A 23,073-nucleotide genomic window follows, 5' to 3' on the forward strand; every position below is an offset into this window, starting at 1 on the left:
CGCATAATTAGAATTGGAGCTAATCCCTCTCTGTCTTCTCCCCACTGCATATTTTCCTTCTTGAGAACTGACCTCTTTCAAAGATAAGGTGCACACCTTCCTTGTCTCTCTGTTCCCGAGACTTCTGAGCACAGCTGATAAACCTCACTTTTTTGGAGACTTGCTGTCTGAACCTTGCCCTCCAATTTTAAATGCCTGGTTGTCTTGCAGTCAATCAGCTGCTAATTAACGATACCTCATCCTGCTTCCCTGCCATTCAATCTCCCTGAGTGGATATCTTGTCTGAACATTCATGTTCAATTTGGGCTGTTGACAGCACTGAAAGGAAGGTCATAGTGTGATGAATTAATAATGTAAAACACACACACACAAAATCCACTACATCTTTTTAAAAAGAAGCGTTTCTTAGCTTTCTTCAGATTTGGTCCAGAATCAGTGAATGGCAGAACTCTTCTGGTAAGAAATCTAAAGATAATCAACAGTAATTTTCAAAAGTGAGAATTGTGCTATGATTTAACACATAAATTCATTACCCATAATGAATTTGACTAAAAGTACTTTTTAGAATTGGTTTCTTTCCGTTAGTGGTATGCAGCTATGTAAATACTTTTCTTCCAATGAGCCTTTAATTTGCAGATGATTATGGTTGACATTTTGGCTCTGACAAGTATAATAAGTGACAATAGATCATTTCTGGTCGTTAACACCTTACATTATATGAATGACATGGAAAAATCTGTCAACAACTTTTAATGAACATTTTTTGGAAAAATGGGGTTATGAAAAATGTTTCTCCTCTGATGCTATAAATGCACATATTTCCAAAGCACAACAGTGTTAACTGAACACCATCAAAACTATTACAACATAACCAACAACCGTGAAAGGTGTTTTTTTGTTAAAAGGTGGCACAATAAAATGAAGAATATATATTTTTTGATAGTCACGAAATCAATAAAAAATGCGTTAATGTGCAGAGTATGTATTCTGACCAATATGAAGTCATTTACGTTAAACAGCCAGAGATCTACTCTAATGAGAAATTATTATCATTATTATTATTATTGTAGTAGTAACAGTAGTACTAGTAGATGTGTGTTTAAATTTTCTAAGACAGCCAGGCCTTCATCATGACACATGGTTTATGTCACTTCTAAATTTGTAGAATATAAAAAAATAAACCAATTTAGATACAAAAATACTGATGAATCACTGATTTTTAAATATGAACTGTTTGTGATCCCGAGTAAACCAGTAAAAGAATACATTTGTTGTAATGGCCTATTCAAATTTCAGACCAGCAATGCTATGATGAACGGTGGGCTAAAAATATTCTGCACTGATTTGATAGACTGACTAATTTAAAGAGAAAATAATCACTTCAAGTTATCGCTGTTGAAGGTGATTCTATAGGTTGTTGAATCATGGAGTATACATACTTTTGCATTTTGCATTTGTCCTTAATCATGTTTTGTTACATGAATAAGGACACAGCAATGATGAATAACGATGCACTACAAAACAGTAGTGTGTCTGAGGTTGTTTTGTCCTGACACCTAAAAGAAGACGGTGAGTGTGTGATTTCTTTTCTCCATTAATTTAACTTATGAGCACCTTTTATTTGCGTGAATGAAACCCAACTAGTTCATCTAAATACATCCAGTATTCATCTTATTTTTTATGCCATTAAGCTATTATCAGACGTGCCCGGAAACATCTGGCCATGTGATTAGTGTCAACGCTAACTAGATATGTATCACTGACGTGGATCTACAGTGTCCGTCTCCTTTTCTATACAACCAAAAACATCAGCAGTTTCATTTTAAGGTCAGTTGTGGAAACGTAATACTCAGCTATACAAAAACAGTCACAACAACAAGCTAGCAGACAATATGAAAGGGCAGCAGTACTTGAGCACAAGAGGGATTAATTATAATAAGATTCCTGATACAGAGAAATATGGACACTGGACCATAAAGTCATCATTTGAACATCAAAATAGGCCTAGTAGTGAACTGCTGCCTCGGCAATATAAGCCACTCATTCCATTATAATTATGTGATATTGTATAAATTAATTAAACAGCAGTGTTAGAAAAGGTTGTGAAGTTTTTACATTTCACATGTTATTTCATACACCATGTGTATTTACACATCAGAACTGCTGTCTTGTCCGACAGGAATGCAGATGTTGCTCACTGAGTGTGGATTAACTGCTGCTAATCAACAGCTCCATGTGTATGTCGAGTCAGACGTTTTGTTTTTTTCTGGCAGTAGTTGATTCCATGTATGACTCTATCAGATTGTTTTGAGATGTGCTGTGTTTTTAACAAGCTGCCAGACAGTTTGATCTCTGCCCCGTAGCTTCTCGTTAAGTTGATTTAACCAATGGAATGTGTCACTCACAAAAAACAAACTTCAAGTGTAAAAGCATCATTCATTCTGAGCGACAGAACTGTGTCTGCTTTTCTCTGCACACATATTAAAACATCGGAAATTTTCAACAAGCTGGCAATCATTTTTACCCATCTTGTTATCCCTTGTTAAGTTAATTCAAGTGATGGATTATACCTCTCAGAAAACAAACCTCATCACTCAATGTGAGTGACAGATACATTCTGCTCACAGCTGTGAGGAGCCAACATGTTCCCTGACTGTTAGCAGTTTGTTTACTCACCATTATTCCTTATTATCTGTTTGTTTTGTCTGTTCATATTTTTACAGCACATCTACACTTTTTGATGCTGGGTAAAATATGTAACTGAAATCAGCAACAGAAGATAACATTAAATGCTGTAACACAACTTTTAAAATATACGCTTGCTTTGAATTTGACACTAGCCACGCACTTTATCATAGTACACATCCTCTATCAACTTTCTTAGGAAATGTATTCATTCACCTTGTTATCTTTGGTAATTAGCCGATTCCACACATCATTAGCACAACAGATACTTATTCTTGGGGTGGGATATGTTATAAGAGCAGGGACCAGTGCCACCACTCAACCTTGGCCTTCAGCCCATAAGAAAAACAGACAAATTCTACAACTAAAAAAATCTACAACAATGCCTCTATGCGTCATTTCCTACTTCTGAAAAACGTATAAAAATGTTGTAATAACTATGCGCTAGGTTATATCCTAGTCAGTTCAGGTTTATGGCATCCACTAACTGACATCATAAAACTGGACATAAAAGGCTGATTCGGTACAATTTAATGTTGTTCTTTTTCTACACCCAGGAAAGATAATTTCTGATTTTGCAGAGCATATACACACTGTTCTATCTGTACAGAGAAAGCGAGAATTGGGTTACAGAAAAATGCATCACAGAGTTTCCCGCCAATTATAGCATAAAGGGAGAGTAATGCTTCAATGTTATATATAATCAACCTATCTCTAATAATCGACTATGTACAACAGGCCTTCAAGCTGGCTGTAATTAAACCTTTACTCAAAAAGCCATCTCTAGACCCAGCTGTCTTAGGTAATTTTAGGCCAATCTCCAACCTTCCTTTCATATCAAACATCCTTGAAAGAGTAGTTGTCAAACAGCTAACAGATCATCTGCAGAGGAATGGCTTATTTGAAGAGTTTCAGTCAGGTTTCAGAGCTCATCACAGCACAGAAACAGCTTTAGTGAAGGTTACAAATGATCTTCTTATGGCCTCTGACAGTGGACTCATCTCTGTGCTTGTCCTGCTAGACCTCAGTGCAGCGTTCGATACTGTCGACCATAATATCCTATTAGAGCGATTAGAGCACGCTGTAGGTATTACAGGTACTGCACTGCAGTGGTTTGTATCATATCTATCTAATAGACTCCAATTTGTACATATAAATGGAGAGTCCTTTTCACACACTGAGGTTAATTATGGAGTTCCACAGGGTTCAGTGCTAGGACCAATTCTGTTTACATTAATATATACTTCCCTTAGGCAGCATCATTAGAAGGCATGGCATACATTTTCACTGCTATGCAGATGACACAACTTTATCTATCCATGAAACCACATAACACATACCAGTTAGTTAAGATATAATAACCTAGAATGACCTCCAATGTTCTGCTTCTAAATGCAGATAAAACTGAGGTTATTGAACTTGGGCCTAAAATTTTTAGAAATATCTAACCAGATTCTTACTCTGAACAGCATTACCTTGGCCTCCAGCAACACTGTGAGGAACCTCAGAATCATTTTTTGACCAGAATGTGTCCTTCAATGCACATATTAAACAAATATTTACAGGACTGCTTTTTTTTTTCATTTGTGCAATATCTCTAAAATTAGAAATATCCTGTCTGAGTAATGCTGAAAAACTAGTTCATGCATTTGTTACTTCTAGGCGGGACTACTTCTAATGATGGTTCCTCCTATAGCTCTTCTTCCTTTTTGGGTTTCTGATGCCTGAGGTATTCACTAAGCACGCAGTCAGTTGTGCCATCTTCCTGATGTACTCATGAATGTTTGTCTCATCCTGCAGTTTGATTCTGACACTCACTAGTCCTCTGCCTTCTTTCTTTTGCTTAGCTTACAGTTTTAGGGTGCTGAATTTGGGGTGAAACCCTCTATGCATGGTAAGGAGCTTCCTTGTCTTGATGTCAGTGGCTTCCACCTACTCTTTTGGCCATCTTATTATCCCTGTGGAGTATCTGATCACTGGCAGGGCATACTTCCCATTTGCCTGTGGGAATCCCAGGTACTTGTAGCTGTCTGCAATGTCTGCATTGTTGTAGTTTCTGTTAGTGTGCTCCCTTCATTTCTGATTACCTTCCTTCTCTTTGTTACCATTCGACTATACTTCTCCAGTCTAAAATCTCAGGCAACTGTTCTGTCTACCTGAAGCTAGTGTTTCGCCCCTCTGGTATTCCTGCTTATTCCTTTCCGTGCCCCTCATGTATTGAGCATTGGGCCTGTTTATCTTAGCCGCTGTGATGCCTGACAGGAGCTTCTATGTGGTACTAAGGCAGGTTATTGGCCAGTAGTTGAATGGGACTGGTCCCTTCTGGGGAACTTTAGGGATTAGGACTGCCCAGTCTTCAGTTAGCCATTGCATGTGTCTATAATCCATTAGCAGCTGGTCAATTTGTACTGCCAGAAGCTCATGGAGTGCGGTCAGCTCCCTCAGCCAGTGGTGCTGTCCAACTCTTCATACTGGAAACCCGTTTTTGATGTCTGCCACTGTAATGGTCACTGGATCCTGTTCAGGGAGGTTGTTGTGGTCTGCTCTTAGATCCATTAGCCACTGAGCTTTGCTGTTATGGTCCTTCTCCCATTAACTCTTCCAGTATTGGTCAGTCTCCAGAGTTGGTGGGGCTGTTCTCATATTTTCCGCTGCCACTGAGAGTACACCTTAAATAGTTCAGCTGAGTACAGCTATAGCATGATTCCCTTTTAACACCTTTAAGCAGTTTTATGTGTAAACACTAGATTAACAAGGAAGATTAACTTAGCAGGTACTGCCAGTCATGAAAATGAATGCTTTAATGTTAAACTTGCACTACAGTTATATTAGTGGTAAAACATTTATTAGTCATGTGGTGATGACTTAGAGAATGCAACATGAAACTTTGGAGACCTTTACAGTCAACCATGTACTCGCTGGGTTTGGTGCACTCCTGTCATGAGATTAGATGAAAGCAATTTCTGAGATAATTAAACAGACTATTTGCAATCTCTCATAACATGACCTAACATGATTGGAATTATCCCATACTTTATTATGTATGTGAACTTGTGTGTGTGTGTGTGTGTACTGAAGTATTAACCAGTGTGTCAAATGTTGCTCTCAGCTGAGTGAGGATTTAGAGACAGCTTAATGAACATTGTAATTTCACTCTCTGCCCTGTCAGCAGTGCAGCGGGTCTCTTTTTTACTGTCAGAATGATGGTTGAGGATACACAGTACTTTCTAAACTTTTCATCTCAGTATTTATGAGTACTGCATTCCTATTATCCCTGACTTAATATGGTAAACCATTGATTTCCCCGTATTAATTCCCAGAATAATGAAGTCTAAACTCTACCCACTGTAAAAAGACATACTATACCCACACTGCCAAAACTAGAAATCTTAGCAAGTATATTTGTCTTATTTCTAGTCAAAATAATCTCATCACACTTAAAATAGGACAAAAATCAGCTAAAGAGTAACATCTTAGTAAGATATATTAAGACTGCTTTCTTCCATAAGCGCAACATCTCTAAAGTTAGAAATATCCTGTCTCAGAGTGACGCTGAAAAAGTAGTTCATGCATTTATTACTTCCAGGCTGGACTACTGTAACTCATTATTATCAGGATGTCCATCAAACTCCCTGAAAAGCCTTCAATTAATTCAAAATGCTGCAGCAAGAGTCCTGACAGGGACTAGAAAGAGAGAGCATATTTCTCCTGTTTTGGCTTCCCTTCATTGGCTTCCTGTTAAATCCAGAATTGAATTCAAAATCCTGCTCCTCACATACAAGGTCTTAAATAATCAGGCCCCATCTTATCTTAATGACCTTGTAGTACCATATCACCCTATTAGAGCACTTCGCTCTCGCTCTGCAGGCCTACTTGTTGTTCCTAGAGTATTTAAAAGTAGAATGGGAGGCAGAGCCTTCAGTTTTCAGGCCCCTTTTCTGTGGAACCAGCTTCCAGTTTGGATTCAGGAGACAGACACTATCTCTACTTTTAAGATTAGGCTTCAAACTTTCCTTTTTGCTAAAGCATATAGTTAGGGCTGGACCAGGTGACCCTGAATCCTCCCTTAGTTGTGCTGCAATAGACATAGGCTGCCGGGGGATTCCCATGATGCATTGAGTTTTTCCTTTCCAGTCACCTTTCTCACTCACTATGTATTAACAGACCTCTCTGCACTGAATCATATCTGTTATTAACCTCTGGCTCTCTTCCACAGCATGTCTTTTATCCTGTCTTCCTTCTCTCACCCCAACCGGTCGCGGCAGATGGCCCCGCCCCTCCCTGAGCCTGGTTCTGCTGGAGGTTTCTTCCTGTTAAAAGGGAGTTTTTCCTTCCCACTGTCGCCAAAGTGCTTGCTCAAAAGGGGTCATATGATTGTTGGGTTTTTCTTGTAGCTATTATTATACGATCTACTGTGCAATATAAAGAGCCTTGAGGCGACTGTTGCTGTGATTTGGCGCTATATAAAAAAATTGAATTGAATTGAATATATTAACATTTTTTAGATTGTGGATCTTGAAACTAGAAAATTTTCACTTGTTCCATTGGCAGATTTATCTTCTTATTTCAAGCAAAAATATCTTGTATTAAGTGGAAAAAATCTGCCAATGGATTTGGCAGATTTGGCAGAAAAGTGAAAATTTTCTAGTTTCAAGATCCACAGTCTAAAAACAAGTTAATCTGGGATGCGGGGCCTCCCTGCTACTGCAGATAAGGAGGCGGTCTGGAGGTGGTTACATCTCCTGGGTCCAGGTACAGTTTGCCCCTCTGGGGGCGGGGGTACCCAGACCTGGGATATAGAGTATGTTTGGGAAGTGTGAATGTATGTACAGTGTCTATTTGTGTCTGTCTCCACGTCGGGTGAGTGTCGAGTATTTGTTTGTGTATATGGGGGTGGGAATGCATGCTTGTGTCTGCGTGCGCCTGTTCGTCTGTGTCTATATATCAGCTTGGGTCTTAGACTCCACCTCTCTGGCAACACCTCAGGCTCTCTAAAGTACGGAGGCCTATCTCCCCTCACCACACTCCCTGCCAGTGGCTGATGCCCTCAGACGTTGGTGTGTTGGTGGTTCTTGGTATCTGGGGCTGGGCGCTCATGTATGTACCGACTCACTCACAGCTCACTCCTAGTGGCCGATTCGCGGGGCCTGGTGCCTGTGGCTTGGCTGGGCCCCTTCCGGGGGGTAGGGGGCCCTCAGGCCTCTGGCCTCTGGGCCTGAGGCCCGGTCCTCTCTGGCACAGCTGGCTGCTGGCAGAGCCCGCAGGCACGTCACTGCAACCCCCTCTGGCCTCTGCTCCGTGGCTGCTGGGTGACCTCTCGTTTGGAGCTCTCCTCGGCTCTTCCCTGGAGGGTGGCACGGTTGCCCCCCGGTGGTCCTCCTTGGGTCCTCGTATTCTGGGGCCAACTGGATGTCTGGGGCCTGGATCTCCTCCATGCCTGCTTCATACCCTGGGGGACGGGGCTATGGCTCCCCACACTCCCTAGCAGATTGTTACATGGAGAAACCTTTTGAATACAAGCATGCTGTTGCACACAGGTGTACACACAGGTGTACAGACACAAACTACACCTTTCTTGGCTGCTACCTCAAAGCACATTGTGCGCTGTCGATCTTGCGTGCTGCACAATAACATGTAATATTTAGTATCTACTGTTAGCTAGTTTATTGTGACGGTGTTGTATTTATTATGTTGCTCTCTTTTTGTTTGTTTTCTCTTCTGTTTTTTCTTATCTTCATACAGGTGATCCATGTGTTTTGTTTGTTTTTCTTCTTCTTTTTCTTCCCCACTTTCTCACCATCTCTTCTCCCCTCTCTCCCCTACATAATTATAAATGGACCAATATGGCAAGGCCATGATGATCCAGTTGCTAAAGTAAATCCGCTTGGCATCTTTCTTGGCCTTCAGACAACAATTCTGATGGCTAAAGATCCAAACGGGACAGGCAAAAAAACAAAAAACCCAAAAAACAACTTAATATATCTCACTGAGATGTTACTCTTTAGCTGATTTTGTCTTATTTTAAATGTCATGAGATTATTTTGACTAGAAATAAGACAAATATACTTGCTAAGATTTTGAGTTTTTGCAGTGTACAGTCTGCTATTTTCTGAAAGTGAACAAAGGCTTTTTAAAGTGCTTCAGTCATGCGGTAAATGTATTATCTGTTCATCCTGGGAGAATATTGTTGACCAGGCAGCAGTAACCACTAATATCCAAGTTACAGTGAAATTAGTTGTTGGGGATTTACTTTTTGAAATGCACTGTATTAATGAGTGGGTTCTCAGCTCTGGGTGTTTTTGTATAAGACACAAGAAAGTAGAACAAATCAAAGACTAAGTCTGATTTGGTTAGAGGTCATCCTGACACTGATGCACAGTGAGTGAAAGCAGAGTGTGTGTCTAGTGCTGCTTTTATAGCACTTCATATTTTCAGGTGATACCAGGTGGTTAAAAATGCCATTTCCCCAAAGCTCCTGGTGTGTTTTGTAGCAGCTTGAGCCTCAACATGGCTGTTGTTATTTTGTGAGAGAGTGTGTTATTCTCTCCCTAGTCTTTGACACGCCCATCTTCTCTAGAGTTAATTAGCAGCCACCCACTAAACAGCACTGCAAGTATTTAAGGCAGGGGCAGGGGTAGAGCTAATAACTATAGCTAGAGCCCTACTCTTTGCCTTGACAGTAATTGTGGATTCCTTTTGATTTTTGACCGTATCACCTCTATTGGGGTGATATGGTAAAGAGTAAGAGTAATGTATTACCCAGATAGAGCGCTTCACACTCGGACTGCTGCTTTACTAGTGGTTCGTAGAATATTTAAAAGTAAAAGGGGAGGCAGAACCTTCAGACCCCTCTTTCAGATCACCTACTATTTGTGAAAGCCAAGTATCCTTAGGCAAGGTGGATGCTCTCCAATGCATCCATCAGTGTGAATGTTTAGATAGAAAGCACTTAAAGCATAGAATAAAGTGAATGTGGCATGTTGTATAATGTGCTTTGAGTACTCCGGAAGAGTAGAAAAGTGCTATATAGGAATCAGGCCATTTACCATATTTGTTAAACCAGCTCCATTTTGGAGACAGACGCCCTCTCTACTCTTAAGATTAGGCTTAAAACTGGATCAGGGAAGCCTAAATCCTCAGTTATGCTGCAATAGGCTTAGGCTGCTGGAGCTAAGGCTCTAGTCACACAGGCCTAGAGACTGGTTAGTGACCCTCGGGCAACCGCTGGTTGCTGGAGAAAAACACCGCCTTCTGGCCACTTTAGTAGCTAGCAGGTTGCTGTGATTGACAGTATTTGCATAGCAGACACCAACTTGTCTGCAAACACTCACAAAACCCTTGCCATGTCGTGATTGAAGAGTGAAAAATGCAACACAAAACAGAAATGGTGACTGCTCATCTTCAAAGTAAAAGTAAAAAGGCAAACAACATCTTTTTCTAGTTTGCATCGCTCTTGTTGAAATTTTAGTACTACTCAAAAAGTAAATGGTGTTTGCAGAAAATATAGTATCTGTTCATTCCTATTGGAAATGATGGTGAAAGGTAGGGCTGCTCGATTATGGCAAAAATGATAATCACGATTATTTTCACTGAAATTGAGATCACGATTATTTGACGATATTTATTTAACCCTTTAAGACCTACTATAGAACCAAGTCCACCAGAGCTTATATTATTTTTTTACATGCTGTAGTGCCATTTGTGGGAGCATTTCAAGTTGCTATACATCAATACAACTGTTATAGCCCATATTTTAATAATATGTATGCATTAAGTCCATAGTAATTACATAAATTGCAAAAAAGTGCAATAAACTACAAAAAAAATTGAAAATCGCTTTTGTTTTGTTTACATATATTTCTACTTGGAGAAATTTAAGAGGTTTATCCCTCAAAACTTTAAATACAATAAAGTTGCAAAAAATAGTTTACAACAACAGGAAATTTATTTTGAGTGTCTTCATAGTTTTATTTTGGAGATACAGCAATTTTTATATACTGCAGGAAAAACAAAAAACAATCCTATGATGCAAATTTGCAAAGAAAACAGCAGGTGCATCATTTCACTGTGGGAAGTGTTACGAACAGCTGATAGTAACGGCAAAGCGTGTTTCTGGAATATTATGTTTTTGTTCCTGCAAGCGCTTTTTATGCAATTTTTGCAAAGCTATATGTGGAACGAAACCGTGACCGAGGACAAGCTGATGGCATCAGATGTAAGTACAACTCCTCCGGTTTCATATGCAAAACAAATTATTGCGCTAGCTTACACGGTTCAGGTTCTACAGGGATTTAAAAATAGTTACGCAAAACGGAGCGTGCTGCTCTGACCGGCTTTAAAGGGTTAACAATGACTTTAAAAAAATAATATAAAATAGTGTGCAACACCACTGAAGTTTTTTTTTTTAAACTCTCTTTTCAACCAACGGCAGTCACTCTCCAAATAACTTCTGCTTAGCTTTCCGAGCTTCCCTCGGGTCCTCTTAATCAGCGGTCTCCAACCTTTTTTGCGCCACGGACGGTTTATGCCCGACAATATTTTCACGGACCGGCCTTTAAGGTGTCGCGGATAAATGAGGGAGGGGCTAATAATCGGCTCAGTCATTTTTAATGATCGTTGAAAGCCCAGATCGTAATCGTGATTAAAATTCGATTAATTGAGCAGCCCTAGTGAAAGGTCAAAGTCAGTGACCCCTTTGGTCATATCTTTATAGCTCATAAACAGAAGGAGAGAGAAGATTCAGTTTGCACTGTTTTGTTTCTCTAATCAACTGACACACTAATGCACTAGACATGAAGAAGAACGACAAAGCTTAACAAAATAAAGTCTGTTGGTGTATCACAAATCAGACCTATTGCCTAAATTCAGCAAACTCAAGTCCAAAGTGAAACATCTGAAAAAGAAAACATGAATGCATATTGCAACTTGACTGTTCACCCAAAGCATATAAATGTGAGAAAGTAATTCTAGTTCACTTTGCAATGAGGAGCAAAAAGGTGACATAATCATAATGGATCAATAAGAGTAAATACCTTACACTAGCTCAGGGGTCTTGAATATTATTTCCTTTGAGAGCTTGATCAAATGAAGGTGGCTGAGAGATACTCATGGTTTCATATTTCTAGTAAAATGTATTCCCATTAGTAATCCACACCCTCAAACTGCTAAACTAAATTTGTCTCATTACAATAAGAGTCAAATTCTGATATTTCATTATATTTCATTATATTTTGTATCACCCTTTTCCAACGCCCCCTCCCCTTCATTTAAGCTTCACCGTGGCCTAATGGTGCCCTGGACACATAGCATTAGTTAGGTAATGGTTCAGAAAATAATTACTAAGTTTCAGATGGTCATCTTTTCATAGCAAACAATCCAAAGTCACTGCAAGATATTAATGACAAACCTCATGCTGTGAATGCAGTATTCGCAGGTATTCTCTCAACTGAAGATTAGTCTATTTTCGTGTCTTCTTTCTGCTATGATGGAAGTAGCAAGACTATGTAACCCGCGATTATCCACGTTTTAGAAAGCTGATTTTTGTTTCACTAGCCAAACCCAGGTCCAATAACTGTCAGAAATCTTGAATCAAGAAGTCACTTAAACAGAACCTGTTTGACAAAGTGAAGTAGGCTAAAAGCTCTCAAGAGCAAGAACATCATGCCACGAACTCATGAATCTCAAGAATAAATGAGAAACAAAGGCAATGAGAAATTTCAGTCTGGAAAGGTTTACAAAGTCATTTGTAAGATTCAGGGTGAGAAAGAGCCATTACATACTGTACATACTGAGAAAAAACCTGGAACAGTGGTGAACCATCTGAATAATGGCTGGCCTACTAAAATTACTCGAAGAGCACACTGTCCACCAATGCAGCAAGTGACAAACCAACCCAGAACAACATCTAAAACACTGCACGCCTCACTTGCCTCAGTTAAAGTCAGTGTTTGTGATTCAACAACACCAAACATAGTGGGCAAAAGTGGTTCCAATGTGAAAATCACTGTTGACCAAAAAAGAACAAAAAGGCTCTAAAATCTGCCAACAAACATCTTCATGATCCCCAATCATTCCCCCACAATACAGGGGAAGAGATAGTATTCTGGTTGTTGACTGGTTGGTAGAACATCCTTCCTTGGAGTGTTATTTCATTTGTCCTGGCCATTAATAAGGTCTTATTATACAGATTTTTGGTAAAGCTTTATTTCGATTAGCTACTGTTTTTGTCTTTGTGGCGGGGCGTGGTTGGCGGTGCCACGGCAGGGAAGGCGGACGCACCTGCGCAGCATTGCAATCACCCCTCACCAGCTTATGTTCGGTGTAGGGTGCTGTTGTGGTGTTGCTGTTGTTCGTGGTTTGTGGCTGGCAGCAGGGAAACTAAGCCGAGTTGTGTGAACGGCAACCGCAATAAAGAAAATGTTCAAGATTGGTGAAACGTAGTCGTGTCATGGCTTTTACCTGCGACAGCCTTTTTTGTCTCTCAAAAAATACACAAAAACCAACTTTGTTTGTCTTTGTTAATTACCAGCTTCCACTTGTAAGAAAACACACTTGTGTTCCAAAAGAACATTTATTGAAGTTGTAGCTTGATACAGTATGTGGCTATGATGCAGATGCAACCTCTAATGTCCCTCCTGACCAGAGATGGGCAGTAACGCGTTACTTGTAACGCGTTACTGTAATCTGATTACTTTTTTCAAGTAACTAGTAAAGTAAGGGATTACTATTGCAAAAATGGTAATTAGATTACCTACGGGAAAACTTTCCCGTAGGAACGCTGCGTTACTGCGTTACTATAACCGTGATTTTTTTGCGAGAATGTCTCACGACAGTGATGTAAGGAAGTGCGACGTTCGTGACAACAGCTGTGTGCAGATCAACAATCGATAACATATTGAGTGCGGGAGAGAGTATGAGCGTGCAGCGTTTAAAGCGTGGAAGTACTGACCTTACTTTGAGTTTGATTCTGTAAAAAGTGACAAAAACATTAGTGTCCGCTGTGCGTCTGAAGAAAACTTCTTTTTACAGCGAAAAAAACCCCTAAACTTCCGAGCAAGCACCGAGTAGCTACGACGTAATGGGAAATTAACAGAGAAACTCGCGGATTCTTCAACTGACCGCTGCGGCACACCTGCACCAGGGTAAATCTCCGCCTGCTCCACTCCTGCTTTACAGGTGAAAATAGAGCAAAAGGACCGCTAGACCAAAGGACTTTATTTATTTTCTGCTGTGTTTTACTTGCATCCATTTGAAAGACTGAGTGTAAACACAAAAAATATTTTATTTTATGTGCTGGAATGTGCAGAAAATAGGTTTAAATGTTAAACTAATTTATTCAAGTCAGAGAATGTTGCATATAATTAAATTTTTGCTTGATGCATAAAGTTAAAAGATTAAAACTGATAAAACAAGTTAAAAAAAAGATACTTTTCCATTTGATTACATTTTGTATGATGGATTATGCAGAAAAAGTAGAATTGGACTGAAAGATCTTTCGCTTTATCACCTATTCAGGTTGTAAATCGTGTTTTTAAAAAGTAACTAAGTAACTAAGTAATTAATTACTTTTGAAAATAAGTAATCAGTAAAGTAACGGGATCACTCTTTTGGGGAAGTAATCAGTAATTAGTTACTGATTACTTTTTTCAAGTAACTTGACCAACACTGCTCCTGACACAAAACAACTGCTGAATGATTTTTTTTCCCAGTCATAATCATCTCAAAAGCTGATGTTACGGCCGAGAGGGCCAGGCAGTGGGTGTGGACTCAAATGCAGACACAGAGGGAGGCAAAACGGGCGTGAGCACAGAGTTTATTTACAGAGCTGAGCGAAGTTACAAAACAGAAAACTAAGAATGCTATAACCTATGCATGCTATGAACTGTGAAAGCTATGAGCGGAAAACTGTGAGGCAAAACTGTGAACGAGAAACTCTGAGGGCTGGATTCCACAGAGGGATCCGGGGAATGGAGAAAGGGGGCAGCGGCTTGGAGGGAGGTGTGAAGTCACTATGATGAGAGGAGGAAAGTAGTCAGTGGTAGTCTCAATGAATCACAACTGGGGGATTAGGCTATGGTGGTTTGGGCTTACGCGTTGCAGATTTGAAGTGTCAATCGAGGAGGGAGTGTCCAGGGCAGATCCAGAATAGGCTTGCAGTGGGGAGCTGAGCAGGGAGGCAGGCAGATGGGTCCTATGGCGAAAAAGGAAAGAAAACACGGTGAGGAGAAAAAACAGTAATCCAGAGTTCTCGCAAGGGCTTGGCGGCCTAGCACTAACATGTGTTAGCAGAAGATCTGGCAGGGGTCTGTCGTGAACGCTGGTCCTATATGCAGGTGACTTGATTGGAACCAGGTGTGGAAGCTGATTGGAGTCTCCGTCTGAAGGTGGAGCCCAGCAGAGTGGAAACACCCCGTATTCACCCGGACCATGACAGCTGAAGCACTTCATTCCACATCATTAGACTATTTCGTCTTCTTGGGCACTGGTTTGAGAAACCAGTTTAGAGTAGGGTTGGGTTTTGATTATGATTTTCCGATTAAAATCGATTCTAGCTTGAATAAAGCGATATTGATTCATTAAAATCCTGAATCGATTTTTAAATATAAATTTGTTTTGCCCGAAACGCCCGAATCTCAGGATAAACCTCACAAAATTTTGACAAAAACCAAACAACTAAAAACATAAATGAGAGCAGGTACACGGATTCTGCACAAAAGCCGACAGTTCACAGACTCTGATGCGTCATCGGGTCTGCGCTTTGTGTTTATGTCCTTTTTTTGCCCTAGATAATGAAGCCGCAGTTTTGCGTCTCTCCAACCAAATTTGACTGAACCAGCAGCAAAAGAAGATCCAAACTACACTTCACATTTCGCTTCACATAAACACTGTCATGAATCCCCTCTTACTTTTGCTGTTTTGCTTCCACCACGGTAAAATGACACTTCATGCACAGCTCTCTCTCTCTCTCTCTCAGTGTACTTCAAGAACAGTTTCACATCTAAAAATCTGCATTTTTTTCTGCATTACTTGGTTGATTATTACGCACAAGTTACTGTTATGTTCAGCGCTGTCGGCGCTGTTTTTTTTAAATTTGACTGACTTCTGACAAGAAACTCTAATTTTTGCTGTTCAATACTGAAGAACTTTTTTTAAATTATGCGAAATTGCAAAATGCTTAGCCGTGTCTCTGTGACTTTGCTCTGCTTCATTTCAGCAGCATCAGGTAATGTTTATATGCTGATTCATGGTTTTCTTCTGTTTTTGTTCTACTGCAGAATATTTTTAAGGTTATCTGCTATAAAAAGCCTGGCCAGAAAAATCTCCTTCATGTTTTTCTGTGTTTTAAGCTCAGTTACTTTGACACAAAGGCATCTGCTGGGCTGGGCTCACACTGTGCGATTTTTTCAGTCGTGCGATTCAGCTCCTGCTCAAACTGTACGATTGACTCGCAGGGGTTAGAAGTTCGTAGGTCACGATGCAGGTCTCACACTATACAGCCCGATGCTCTGATGCGACCTGAGTGCTCACACTGTGCCTCCATAAAATAAAGGTTATAACAGAAAATCTGTCGCTCGCTCTCTCTGTCTTTCACTCACACAGACACACGCCACCACCATCAACTTTGCTAAATTGCTAATGAAAAACATTGATCAGGCAGCTGTGATTGAGCAGCAATGTAAATCCAACTATTTTCACGGTTGTTGTGGTCGTGATAATTTTGTGAGGCCACATCGAAAAGGCTCGGATGAGCTTTCCAAAGTTCTACAAGTTGTGCCTCCATCGCTTGTGTCCAGATCACACGCTGCACTGCTGTGCTGCTCCGTCTTTTTCACCGACATTTACGTGTTTGCGCGTGAGCAGTGTGAGCGGCTGCAGCGAAACCCTCACGACGGTCGGGAGGATTTGATGATCGGGAGCTGGTCGTGAGGTGTCAATCGCTTCTCGTTACCCCACGTATACTACAGGATGCACGACGCACGATGAAGGCCAAACTCGGGCCGATCACCAAAATGGTCGCACGACTCAAAAATCGGCTCAAAATGGGCCAAAAATCGCACAGTGTAAGCCCAGCTTTACACCTCTGATGAAGTCTCACAAGTGTCAGCTTTCAATTTATAGATATAAAAATATGGATATGTACTGATAAATGATCAGAACTGTAATATTTCTGACTGTCTGAGGCAAAATGTCCCTGATTCAAATCGAATCCATCAAATTGAATCATGGATCAAATCTAATCGGGACCTTGTCAATCGAATCGATTCTAGAAATCAGTGACGACACCCAGCCCTAGTTTAGAGTATCACAGGCCTCAGTAAATTTCTATGATATAATTTTGTGAAAAAACTATTTAAGCATTGAAAATGTGTGGAATGTGATGATTCATATAGCAGCGGTTATATGTGTTCTGTACAATTAAAACCCATTGTGTACAATGGGATTACGAGTTTATAATGTTCAAGCACAAATTGCTATTTTTGTGAATTTTTCATCCAAAACTAGTCACATTAAGGAACAGTGTCAGAATTAGAGGACTTAATAAATACAATTATATACGTCACCTCTCAGCACCTCTCAATGTTACTAAAGAAAAGACCGGGCTTTCATCACTCTCATTCACTCGCCCCAAAAAAGAGCTGCCAGCCAATTTTCAAAGCTTGAACAGCACAGTTTTAAATCTAATATTAAAACTATATCCATTTTTTATGTCCAGGTTCTTGTTTATTGGCTTTTTTACCTTTGGTTCACAAAATTAGTGTATCGGAATATATATATATATATATATATATATATATATATATATATATATATATCTATATATATAAATATATATCTATATATATATATATATATATATATATATATATATATATATATATATATATATATATATATATATGTATATATATATACGTATATGTAGCCACAGAGAACAACAAGTTTATACTTCTGCTTTCAACTGGTCTTTTTTTCTGATGCTGTATGCTAGAAAAATACTTTTGAGCATATAATAGGTTTTCAAAGAAAAAACATACATCATACAAGGTAAAAGCTGACTATTGCTGACTATTATAGCATCTCAGACATCTCACCTGCAGACAGAAGGTGACCTTAGGGAAGTGAAGCGCTTGTAGTTTGTGTGGAGGACAAAGGAGCTCTTGCTTGGCTGCATCTTCATATCCCACAAAAAGCAGAAAATGTTCTATTATGCTGCCAAGAGAGCGTTGGAGGAATTTATGGAATCAAGCACAGGTTATAAAAGTACACACGTAGGTGAACGCTCTATGTGTCAGTGTTTTGTGTGGAGCAGTCTCAAAATATCAAGCACAAAATTAAAACCACAGTGTGGCATGCTACTGGAGCAAAGATTTCATTTTTCCAACAAGGCAACAACAATAGAAATCAAAAAAGTACTTTTCGGGTTCAGTTTCTGGATTGTAACACTGTGTAAGTTACTGGTTTCAAAACCAAAAATAGAGAACATACTTTTTAATTGGGCTGATAATACAATTAACTATTATACAGTTATACAGTATTTCCAGTTTTTGTTATCTTAACTTCATCCTAACTGTAATTAACTGTATCTGCATCTATTTCTCAAAACTATGTCAGAAAAATAGTTTAATGAAGAGTTTCTTATGTGATTTTGTTCAATAAGCGGTTTCTTGCAAACCTACATAGTACAGTTGTTTTTATTATTTATTGTTGCCTTTTTCAATTTTCCTTTTTTTGGAAGTTTATATGCTAAGAGTGAGTATTTTATCAATTTGTTGAATTACTAAACCACAATAATTTGTATAAAGTGCTTTGAATGCTGTTTCAAAGCACTTGTATAAAGTGCTTTGGATTACAACTAATCATTTACCATCTAGAGAAAAATGCGGAGACAGAATATTGACCTCTGTTCTTAGCTGACAGCTTTCAAACAAGAGGTACTCTTTGCAATGACATTGTTCTTTATTAAATTTACAACAAAAAATGTATAATTACAAAAATATGAAATGATAAGCACAGTTAAATACGGGCAGCAGCAAAAGTATTACAGCACAAAAGAGCCACTATCCACAAACTTGGCCTCCATTTGCAGAAAAAAAGAGAACTAAAGCCTAACATCAAATAAAGGACCATGAGAGAGCGGAGTGATAAAACTGAACAGATTCAATCGTAGAATCAGCACTGCTACCAGAGACAACCTTTTAATGCCTCTGGCATTAAATTATATGCCATGTTTTTGGCTATTGTCTTTGCTTCATTTTGTTTATTTATCTAATAAAAATTTAAACAATATATGTGTTAAGACTGCTAGTAAGGGAGTGACTAAAAGTTACTAAAAGTTAACTAAAATTGTTTTCTTTCCTAAGTTGTCTTTTATGTGTAGGTACAACATGGTTTCATCCGTTAGTAGCATTTTTATTCTTCAATGAGTTATAGGTCAGTGATAAGTGGCTTAACAAAAAAACATTACTCTGAAAATGGTCAGTACTGGGACTGGTTTCAAAACGAATGAGAAAGCAGCCATTGTCCAAAGAAATGACCTTCAGAAAGCCTGGAGAACTATTGTTCAAGACTAAAAAAATTATATAAAAGGTCTAGCTCCTTGGAAGCAAATTAGAAAGAAATGAGGGTGGTTCAACACACACTGGCGTTAATAGTTATTTTTGACTCACTTAAGGGCAGCAAAACAGATTGTAAATGCTGTTTGTTGTGCAGTCTGCGGGACACAGATCACGTTTTGTAGAGAAGAGGACCTAAAAGCAGATGCTTGGAGGCAGGAAACTTAACAAAAGGTAAGCCGTTTACTGAGGTTCATAAGGGGATGCAAAAATATTTAACACAACAGATCTGAATACTAAACTTTGAAACTGAAACAACAGTTGCCTCAAGGTGCTTTGTATTGTAAGGTAGACACTTTAATAATACAACAGAGAAAACTACAATAATCATATGTGTCACGGACCCAGTTCCAGGGATTCGGGGTCCGTGAGCAGTCTGGACTACTATTGTAGTTATTATCATTATTATTGTGGTTATTGTTATTATGGTTGTGTCTGCTGTCCTGTTTTCCGTGTTGGTGTACTGTCAGGTGTTTATGGGTGTGTGCATGTGTGTGAGGGTGCGGTCGTGGCAGGCACTTCTAGGCCTGGTGGGTGTGGCCCTGCCAGCTGACCGGTCCCACCCAGGAATCCACACACACCTGGCGCCGATCAAGCCTCGTCAGAGGAGCTTCAAAACAGTGTGGCTGAGAGCTCCTCGACGCTGGATCGTTGAGTGACTTCCCGTCAGTCTTAAGTGTATTGTGCAAGGTTAGTGCAAGTCTGCCGTTAGGTTTTGTACTCACGACTGCCTTTTGTATGCGTGTTTCTCAGGAGGAATTGTGGCGACCAGGAGGCAGCACACGGACAGTACACAGGGAACGGAGACAGAGCACGGAGCACGGGATAAAGGAGAAGACACGGAACGGGAGTTGGGATCGCACGGGGAATTTATTGTTGTTTGGATTGTCACCACTGTAAATAAACGCACTGCCTTCAGCGCCAAGTCCTGCATTTTGGGTCCTCATTTCTCACATCCCCACGGTCTGCCAGCCAGACCGTGACAGAACGATCCAGCCACTATGGACCCAGCGGACTCACCGCGGAAGCGCAGCTCCCGTTTTGACCGGACCCGACTAGTGCTTGGAGGGCCTCCGTGCTGCCGTTCCTCGCTGGCAGCCTACCCGTCGGCCCACTCGTCTGTTTCCTCCCCACGGACGCCTCGGTCTCGCAGAAAACGCTCCAGCCGGTCCCGGGAGGATTACTACGAGCCTGCCAGCAATCTGCTTACACCTGGACAAGCTTTTTACAAAATGTTAGGAATTATCATCGTGCCACCTGACTCACCCAGCATTTCCACATCACAGCAGGAGCAGCCACTTCAGAATCCGCCCTCGTCACATTCCGCCAGCGACGCTCCCTCTTCAACAGGGAGGCAGCGAACACGCAGCCAGCACTCACAGCTCCAGCAGGAGCCAGGGATTCGGCTCAAACAACCGCCTAGGGTGAGTGACAGAGTCTCCCTTCATTCACCTTTCGTGCCTAGGGATAAACAGACTGTTTCCCCCAAGGCTGTGAATGCCAGCTCCGTGAACCCTAGAGCTCGTGTTTCTCCTGTTTGGGAGGATGACAATGTTAGTTTTGAGAACGAGTTTTTTCCTCCTGGTTCAAGAGACTGTGCTCCTGATGTTCCTTCGGACCCAGGAGTTAGGACCGTTTCGTCTAGAACTGTTTATTCTGGGGCTATGTTTATACAGCCAGCTGCCCAGCCTGTAGCCGTACCACAACCTATCGCCCGGCTAGTAATTCAGCCGTCACCTGCTGAATCATTCCCCGTGACATCTACCTCACCGCCTGCCGTCTCATCCCGGTCACCATCCACATCACCCGCTCAACCATCTTCTTCACCTCCGGATCACCAACCGTCTATAGCCGCTCCGCAGCCGGAGGAGCGGCTCGGCGCGTCGCCAGCTGTGGAGCTCAGTGAGCCGGAGGAGCTCGGCGAGCTAATGCTGGAGGAGCTCGCTCTGCCCGAGCAGGAGCTCAGCGAGCAGGAGCCGGAGCTCAGCGAGAGGGAGGAGCTCGCTCTGCCCGAGCAGGAGCTCAGCGAGCGGGAGCCGGAGCTCAGCAGGAGGGAGGTGACAGACGAAGTAAATCGCCTATGTGAACTGTGGCTGGAAGCGCACGCGGAGAGTTTACGTTGTGCTGTGGAGAAGCGGTTGCAGGAAACACTGACTTGTTTTCCCTGGGTGTTGGACAATCTTTTTCCGATTGTGGCAGATTTCCTGCTCAACACCCTTCACCTCCACTCTCCGATCCAGGCTGCCCCCCTACTCGGCCAGCCTGAGGTTCTTCAGCCTGATACAACGTTCGCGCCGCCGGCGTTCCTCACCGCAGCCGCCCTCCCGGACATCTCAAGAATCGGCTGTGGTGAGTAATACGGACACTTTTTCATTTCTCACCCCATCTGCTTTTTTGTTTTCAGTGGATGGTGACACCGCTGACGCTGCTGCAAGCCGGCCTACAGTACGACTAGCGTCGCCTCATTCAGCAGTCTCCACGCCGCTGGCGGCTTCACCATCTGCGGTTGTAGCGCCGTCATCTCATCCGCACGCAGTCACCCCTCAGCCATCTTCGTCACCGGCTCTACCTTCACCTTCCCCGCCTGCGTGCGCCGCGTCACCATCTTCGGAGGTGCCCGCACGGCCATCTGTGGAGCCCTGCGAGCCGGAGCAGGAGCTCAGCGGGCGGGAGGAGCTCGCTCTACCCGAGCCGGAGCTCAGGGCGGGAGGAGCTCAGCGGGCGGGAGGAGCTCAGCGGGCGGGAGGAGCTCAGCGGGCAGGAGGAGCTCTCGCTGCCAGCCGAGGAGGAGCTCAGCGAGCCAGAGGAGCTCTCGCTGCCAGCCGAGGAGGAGCTCTCGCTGCCAGCCGAGGAGGAGCTCAGCGAGCCGGAGGAGCTCTTGCTGCCAGCCGAGGAGGGACCCGCTCAGCCGGAGCTGGAGGTCAGCGAACCTGAGGTGACAATATGACTTCCTATGAAAAGTACTTCTTTAAACAAGAAGAAACCTCCAGTAGAATCAGGCTCTGGAAGGGCCGGTGGAAGATTGTTGCCCATAGTTGCCTTGCTGTATGTGACTGGTTTTTATTCACTCATTTACATAGTAGAAGCTTGATTGAGTTCTACTCATAAACCTATCTAGTGACAGTATACGCTGTTTTGCTGGTCCATCCAAACATTTCTAAATTAGGCCAATGATCAGATGATGAAAACAAATTTCTCAATATCAGACTCCGAGTGTCTTTATTTGAATCCTCGTAACCCTAAAATATTGACCTATGAATAATAATGTGTACAAATTAAAGAGTAAAAAAAAATCAATCCAAGTGAAGAGTGAAATGTTTTCAGGCTGTAAATTGTTAAATGGAGTTAGCAGCAGGGGAGAGTTATGCAGTATTAACTTCTTTTTTATCTTGGGTTCCAGCTAATTGTGTTCCAGCCTGATGACTCCACATCAGTGACTAATGGGGAGGTCAGGCAAATAGAGATTGGGATTCACTGATGTGCAATATGCTATATAAACTGTTTTGTTGATCTGATTCCCACATCACGGTTTATTCTTTATAAAGAAGGAAACGCCAACAACTGCTAAAAATTGGATGGTTAGTCTTTATAGAAATGCTGGTCTCAATTTGCTGTATTGTGGTGCCAACACACCCATCCTCCTTAATTTATAATAATATAACAAAGTCCTACTTATAGTTATACAGTACCCCTTTGCTGTTATGTAATTGCAGTATGAGGATTTCATCAAGTTATCAATTTTACATAACAAACAAACAATATTTGCACAGCTTTT

The 23,073-nt window shown here is 41.3% G+C and overlaps 1 long non-coding RNA gene across 1 annotated transcript; it reads right to left on the reverse strand.

The window, feature by feature from the left end:
* Positions 1-14,479: 14,479 nt before the first annotated feature.
* On the reverse strand, positions 14,480-14,818 carry LOC146688362 (uncharacterized). The gene is made up of 2 exons (XR_014916302.1): positions 14,776-14,818; positions 14,480-14,693 (listed from the first exon to the last, which is right to left on the reverse strand). It is a non-coding gene; the product is annotated as an uncharacterized LOC146688362 (long non-coding RNA).
* Positions 14,819-23,073: the final 8,255 nt, after the last annotated feature.

This window comes from Copadichromis virginalis, linkage group LG18, assembly GCF_057382275.1.
Source record: "Copadichromis virginalis isolate Kocher_CV1m ecotype Utaka linkage group LG18, C_Virginalis_male_GT1.1, whole genome shotgun sequence".
NCBI lineage: Eukaryota > Metazoa > Chordata > Actinopteri > Cichliformes > Cichlidae > Copadichromis > Copadichromis virginalis.